Source organism: Alosa alosa, chromosome 10, assembly GCF_017589495.1.
Source record: "Alosa alosa isolate M-15738 ecotype Scorff River chromosome 10, AALO_Geno_1.1, whole genome shotgun sequence".
Lineage (NCBI taxonomy): Eukaryota > Metazoa > Chordata > Actinopteri > Clupeiformes > Clupeidae > Alosa > Alosa alosa.
In genome coordinates this window covers 5007184-5015023 of record NC_063198.1, presented here as the reverse complement: position 1 = coordinate 5015023, position 7840 = coordinate 5007184, and the positions used below count along the sequence as shown (strand labels likewise).

Sequence of the window (7840 nt, the reverse complement as noted above, 5' to 3'; positions counted from 1 at the left end):
GGAGACAGTGAGCATATTGTGATTAATTCTCTGACAGCACAATCTATCCCGAAAAGGAGAAAAAAGTTGGCTTCAGTTTCTGGCCCTTCTTATTGCTGCTCCTCGTCCACGTGCCAGTCCTCATGCGCGCGCCCTAATGAATCTTTTTATTTGCGCGTGTCAGGGAGCGCAATGTCCCACTGCATAAGAGCCTTTCATTACTCCAGCGTTCTTGTCGTTTAAACGATTCCTTATTACGAGTGGGGTTTAAAGATGAAAACGAATAACCCCCCAACAATGACAGCCAATTTTGGGTTTGCTGAAAGAGCCGTGTGATGAATTTAAATGACCTCATCTTTAATAGAAAATGGATATTAGCAACCCTGTTACACTCGCTCAAGAAAAAGTGGGGAAGTTGATGACCCGTCGATAAGATGCCAAGGCAGTGCTTTATAGGATATGGTTCGCTGATATAATTGTCATTTGAAGCATCCCTATCTCAAACAAAGCTAACACTGATCCATGCACCCTAAATGATCAATATGCTTTTGTTCTTTTATTGATCTTTCATCACCTGGAGTAGCGTATGTAAGAGTCTTCATCTTCGTCTCCGTAGTTATCGGCATGCCAAACTGCAACTTCAAGTTCAGCATTCATTCATCAAACGTACTTGTAAGCGAAGCCAGAATGCGTACTTTGGCAACCATTTCAAATCCATTTCAGCTCTCTGCCAGGTTGGTAATTGGTCTTTTTTACGGTGGTAATTATTACCGAGATGCGCGTCGTTGCACAATGCAATTATGCATGCACCGCTATCTCAGTCGTGAGGGAGGAGGGCTTTTTCCCATGCATGTGTGTAAAACGAGAGGCTGTTGTGTGTTTATTGAGTTGTGCGTGTTTGTTAGTTGACAGTGCTCTCTGTTTCTCTCCATAGAAGGCAGCCTATGTTTTCTCTCTCGCTCTCACTCTGATTGAAGGAAATGGCTGTCTGTTAGTGAACAGCTGGGCAGACACGATGAGACAAAAAGGTAGGCAAGCAGAATTGAATCCCCATCATCATTGATGGCTCTGACAGGACTACAGTTATGAGTGTGTCCATGAGAGGACCAGGCGGGGGTGATACATGCTACGTCACCAATTTTGATGAAACTCGGCCAGTTAAAGGCACAATCCACAATCCAGTTGGGGGCAGCATGTAGGAAAACAATGATTTGTCGCAATGATTTGCTAGTGGTAGAAACGACGAAACGCACATTGCCCATGCCCTCCTCTCCTCCTCCCTCCCCGTCTCCGTTTTCGCTACCGTCTATCCCTATTAGTAAGGGGGGCCTATGTGTCTAATTAAGGGGCCTGTGGGATTCGCATGTTAATCTTTGGAGAGTATTATATCTTTGTTCTAGGGGTTCTTAAGAGTAAAAAAAAACATGTCTCCATTTTTTTTGAAGGTTTTGAAGGACCCAAAGCAAAGGAAAGGAAAGCAAATTCAGAAAAGGTCAAATATGGTGTTTTGTCCATAAACCTCACATTGCTGGTATTATAGCATAGGGTTTGGTGCCTAGAAGGTGTGCAAAAGTGGGCCACATAAACAACACAACATTATAAAACATTTTTAGGCTGATGATTGATCTCTTTAACAAGAAATTGTGCCTAAAATTCTCGAAATTGTCCGCTAAAAAAATAATACTTCAATATCAATACAATCAATTCATGCCTATTAGTGTGCTTGAGTGTAGGCCTAGCCTGCTCTGTCAGTTCTTGTCTACACCCATTCAGAGCACAAAGTGCAGAGATCTCTGTTAAATCAAGTTTAATAGACTTAATAGACTTTTACATAGTACCAGCTGAAGTCTGTAAGGCCTTCCGTAGCTTATGTAAGTGTGATGAAAAGGAAGGGTAAAGGATCAGATAGACAGACAGACAGGTGTGTGTGTGTGTGTGTAACAGAGAGAAAGATAAAGAGAGACACTACCAGCATGGATGGATTATGAACTTTCAGGCCCCTGGGCCCAGATGTATTAAGGGCTACCCACTAATTGTTGCAGGGGACATTTTTAAAAATTTATTTGATGTGATTTCCTATATTCTGGTGCATTTTGGGGATGGACAATACTTTTTCAATCAGATTCATAGCCTATATGTTGATATGATGTGTTGATATTGAGGCAATGATTCCATGCAATGGCTTGGGCCCCCTGACTCCTTGTCTTCCCTGGGCTTGGGCCCGGTAGGCCCATGCAGTAATCCATCCCTGACTACCATTGACAGTTGGCTGATGATAGCTGGCAGTGATAAAATTTAGAATTACGAATAACCTGAAGCACATAGTGTTCTGTTCTTCATGGTTGGTGATATTAGTGACCTTCTAGCCTTCTACATTTGAGCAAGCACATTTTCATAGTCCATGGTGGCACAGTCTAGTTAGGTTATATTCTGAGGTGTGTCTTTCTGTTAGTCAGGTGATGGAACACATATTCTAAAAGAAACAGATTTTGGGCTATGTATCCAGTGGCGGATATGTGTGGACTGGTGAATGAACCATCACTAGAGACATATGCCAAATTTCTTGTTTTTGTCCATGAGAGAGTATAGAGATGGGGATCACAGATCAGCCAACGATTACATTGTTACAGTGCAGTTATCTTACAAGAGATCAAAGCAGTTTGGCACAGGAACTGCTACAAATCCACCTGTAACAGTGAGCATCTGCAGCATGCTAAGATTCGCTACTAGAAATAATGTGAAGCAGGCAGGACTCAGTGTCTTCAGAAAAGACGTGGTAGACCATCTTCTGAACCTGCAGCAACACCTGCAACTGCATCAAGTCCATCTAGAGGGACTTTGTACACTTGTTCAGCAGCAGCTGCTGCCAGCATAGATAAGTGCTTCTTCTGTCAGAAGCAGACAAAAGAGTGTCTTCATGAGGTGTCCTTTTTCAATGCAGGCAACCAACCAAGAACTATAAGTAATATGTCTTTATAGCTCTTTTAAATGTGTCAGGTTTGGCTAACAGGTTTTAGCCAAAGGGTTTGACCAAGCGAGTGCTGGGTCTTTGATGCCTATCACATTTTCAAGCCTAAGTAGTATGTCATGGTCTATGCTGTCAAAGGCAGCGCTGAGGTCCAGGAGGACCAGTATAGATACAAGGCTAGGTTTTTTGTGGGAGAGCTTAATAACAGATGTCTTAAACGACTGCGGTACATGCCCTGACAGAATTATTTATAATCTAGAGCAAAACATTATCCAGGAAGGGGAGACCAGTCTTAAGAAGGTGAGTACAAATAGGGTTTAGTAGACTAGTTGTAGATCTAATATGTTGTGTATATGTAAATGAATTAAATGTTGTTTGAGGTCTCATCTGTGATTTTGCTATCTTTCAGCAATGGAGTATGTGTATTTGGTGAAACTGATTGGCAGAGGTGGAAAGTAACGAAATACATTTACTCACGTTATTGTATTGAGTAGTTTTTCTGTGTATTTTGTATTTTTTAAGTAGTTTATAAAATCGGTATTTTAAATTTTACTTGATTACATTTTGAGTGAAGTATTGTACTTCGCTACATAAAAAAATCCCATCCGTTACTTGAGTAAAAAAAAAAAAAAAGTTAAGACTAACGAAAAACGGAAAGGGAGAAAAAAGAAATCGCGCCCTAACCCACTAGCCTAGTGATAATGATCAGCATGTAGCCTACAACAGGACATCAAGCTGGCGCCATGCAGTCTTTCTGAAAGGGATGGAGATGGAGCTGGAGCTGGATCACGAGATGCATCAGATTACATGTGTAGCCTAACCTATGAAAGTGTATTTTCCGCTATTTCAATGGGTTGTCTCAGTTAGCTTTAGCACTAATGATAGCTGTGATATTCAAGCAAACACCATGGGATTTAGGTGTTTTGACGTTTGTGCTCACCTTTCTTTGGAAAGAAGTTTATTAGCAGTTGTTTCCCCTCATTTTGATGTCTCTCTTTTTAGTAACCTGACTTGGCTTTCTTGGAGAAAACATTGCACCAGCAGCACAACAATTAGCGGTCCACTACTAGAGATGCTCAACTAAATAAACAAAAGATAGACTACCTTATGAATCGCGGTACAGGCGGACTAAACCATTTAGCTCTTTAGCAAGGGAGAGTGACCTTAGACAGTTTTCACTATGTTTTGTATACAAAATCCAGTCAGTCAAACTTTAAAATTTCGTCTGACATTCATTTTGACATTTAATTTGGAAGTTAAAATATTCAGGTAAAATAAATATATGGTGGACATATATATATATATATTTTTTTTTTCAGTAATTAGCGTAAATTTCCAGTGAGTCTATTCAAAATTTTCACCACACATTATATTAACACACGCATAAAAAAAATCCAAACATAAGAGTTATGTGTATTAAAGTGGAATGACACAGGAAAAAAGTACTGAACGTGCCTACTGAAATTTCTTCAATACTTTGTGGAAAAGCCTTTGTTTGTAAAGACAGCTTCAAGACATTTCCTGTATGACAAAACGTATTAGTCACAGTATCAGGTGTGATTTTGGCCCATTGTTCTAAACAGATTCCAGGGGTCCCTCTTGTGAATCTTGATCTTTAGTTACTTCCAGAACTGTTTAATTGAATTTAATTGAATTGGCTGCCTTCAAGTCTTTCTGGAGCTTACTCCGAGTGGTCCTTGGCTTTTGGAATTGACTATCCTTCTGACTCCCTGGTCAGAAATATTATTGAGGAGATCCTGCATGGCAGTGATGTTTCTTCCACTTGCAGATAATGGCTCCCATGCTGCTTACTGAAGATTCTGAAGTTTTGAAATGCATTTGTAACCAGTTTCATTGATATGTTTTGCAACAATAAGGTTGCAAAGGTCTTGGGAGAGCTTTTTGCTTTTATCCATCATGAAATGTTTCTTGTGTGACACCTTGGTAATGAAAAACCTTTTTATAGCCCATCAATATACTAACCAAGCTTATATTAATTTGCACAGATAGAAAGGATAACTACTCTAACTACTTACAGATTCCAGCTCGTTCCTTCCCTTTCCTTGCCTTAGTGCTTTTTCTTAGCTTGTTCAATACTTTTTCCCTGTGTTATTCCACTTCATTACACATGACTCTACTTATGGAGTTGTTTGGATTTTTTATGTGTGGATTACCTGAGTTATTACTAATGCCTGGTGAAAATGTTGTACCCCCCGTATTCCACTTTTCATGGGCCCTCTCCTCCATTGGGGCCCTATACTTCCCACTCTCCCCCCCAGTTCGACGCCCTTTAATCTGCTGAACCTTCTGCTTGTTTCCAAATATAAAAAAACAACTCAACATTGGCCTCCCTGCCTCAGCTGCCTGTGAGGGGCTTTTCAGTTGGATTACTGTTCACTGCAAAGCGACGCAAGGATGAGTGCAACTAACTTTGAAAATCAACTACTGCTCAAACTTAAAGGAGAACTCCGGTGATTTTTCACATAGATCTCCATTTCTCAACGTCACCGAGTGCTGTCGGTATGAACAAAACTGAAACAATCGGTTTTACCTAGCTCGAGTTGCTGCAGCTACAGCGCTACACACTGGGAGCATGAACATGGCTGCCTTAGCTGCTGGCTGCAGCAACTCGAGCTAGGACCAAAGTCCTTTTCAGGCAAAATACCTCCACTTTCGGGCGGCCATATTGCAACACTTTTGGGCACTTATCGTGCATCTATTTCGGCAGAAATGCGTGTCGCGTAAGGCTTCCGCGACACCAATCTTGCTCCAGCAGCGAGATCACAACAGATGATTGGCACGATGTCTTCACAGCACACCACATGATTGGCTCAATGTATTTTACAACACACCACATGATTGGCTCAATGTATTCACATGTCAACGTTTTGCCACTGGAAGGGTTGTGATATTTGTAGACAACTGACTAACCCCATGCATTACTATGGAGGATTTTTTTTGTGCTGTATCTCCTCAGAAAGTCTCTGGTAAAACTGGTTGTTCTGGAACCCCCCCCCCAAAAAAAAAAAGTAACTAAGTAACTTTTACTTAAAGTACATTTTAAATGAACTACTTTTTACTTTTACTTAAGTACATTTTCAGATCGGTATTTTAACTTGTACTTGAGTAATGTTTCATCAAGGTATTGGTACTTTTACTTGAGTACAATATTTTCGTACTTTTTCCACCTCTGCTGATTGGTTATTGATCTTATCTCTAATTGTTTGACATACAATCATACTGTTGAAAATAATAAAATAACTGTTTTGTGAACTTCATTCAACATAGCGAGTGATTTAGGCAATATTTATGGTGTTAATTATAGGGTTAAAACATTAAAAATTTCATCATTTTTCTCCATGTTCAATGACCTCTAAAGACAGTCCAACCACTCTCCAAAAATTAACATTTCAATCCCACAGAAACCACATAGGCCCCCTGACTATATGTGTCTATCAGAGAATGTCTCTGTGTCTATGGTCGCCGCCTAGAAAAAAAAAAGAAAAAAAAAACTCCTAAATCCGGAAAATGTCTTCTTCAACAAGCAGCTCACCCTTACCCGATCACTACATATAACAGTTTTTATTAATGTTTTGCTTTTCACACTGGTATTGTTGGTAATGAGACATTTGAAAATAGTATTAAGGTATTTTTTTCGGGTGGAGACTGACGACAAAGATTACATCCCCCCTGCATCGAGTCAGACAAGAGTGGGCAAACGTAAGGGCCAGGGCAAAGAAGAAAAGGCCTGGGTGTCTAGTGTCAGTCCCAGACCTGGAGAGACCAGTACAGGGACGGCTCGAGCTGTCAGAGCAGCCAGAGAGCGCGCTGACCAGCAGAGGCGTTTGGAGAACAGTCACCGTGAGAGTCTGGCAGCAACACAGGTGTTGCTACGTAGCCAGTAACTAAAATGCTCCATGTAGTCAGTGGTTACAGCCAATCGTTCTGTTTACTATTAGAGGTCATTATTATGACCGCCGCTTAGGTTTAGTCAGATTTTTTTTTTTTTTTTTTCGCATGTCCAAATTTCCGTCAAGGATTCCCGGGACACTGAAAGACCGGGGTAGACGAAACTTGGTGGGTGTGAAAAATGACAATGTGTGGTCGTGACATTTTTCACCAAAACGCCAGCGACACATCCTTTCTACACTCACACACACCTCCCGACACGCACAGACACTCCCATTGACACGCCAGCACACTCCCGCACACACACATAGACCCAGACACATGTTAGCATCTCCTACACACCGTATTCAAACTTTTTCCTTTTAGCGCGGCTATCGCGAAAATGCACACGTCACAAACACACACATTTCTCAGTTAAAACATGTACTTACCATCGTTGCGAGCAACGCAGGTACCAGTTGTCTCGTTCTATATTCCACTCGCAACACAATAGTTCACTGCACTACAAACAAACATTTCTCACTCACCGCTGCCAATGGGTGTTCCATCAGAATGGTCCGTGGGGAAACCGGAGCCCTTGCGGAACCAATGTTCTTAACCACTGTCCGGTTCAGTGGCGCAAACTTTGGTTGTCATGGTGACGATGGTGATATGTAAGTAATTGTTTTGTAGCTTTATTTCATGCATACAGTATACTAAAATAAGTAAATATGGGATGTATGTTTTCTACTTTTTAAAAGCTATTTTCTGGGGATATTTGTATGTACTTCAAAATGTGTGTTTTAAAGGTTTTGTAATGCCATTTTCGGATTGGTTTATTGTCTGTCCAATCACTGCTCTCGGGTAGATTGTGAGCCCTTCAAAAGGGCAGGGGTTTTCATTTGGGGAAGAGAGCAGGGGAAAGCAAAGCTTGCTGTGAAGCTGTGCAGTGAAGTAAGTGCAAGAAAAAGTGTGATCGTTCTCTAAACAGTCTTTTGTTGTAGT

General features: G+C 41.0%; 1 long non-coding RNA gene across 1 annotated transcript in view; it reads right to left on the bottom strand.

Annotated features, from left to right (window-relative positions):
• The window catches only part of LOC125302136, an 11827-nt gene extending 4224 nt beyond the window's left edge, over positions 1-7603 (bottom strand). The window contains exon 1 of the long non-coding RNA XR_007194852.1: positions 7288-7603. This is a non-coding gene — a long non-coding RNA (uncharacterized LOC125302136). The remainder of the gene's footprint in view (positions 1-7287) is intronic.
• Between the last annotated feature and the right edge of the window lie 237 nt (positions 7604-7840).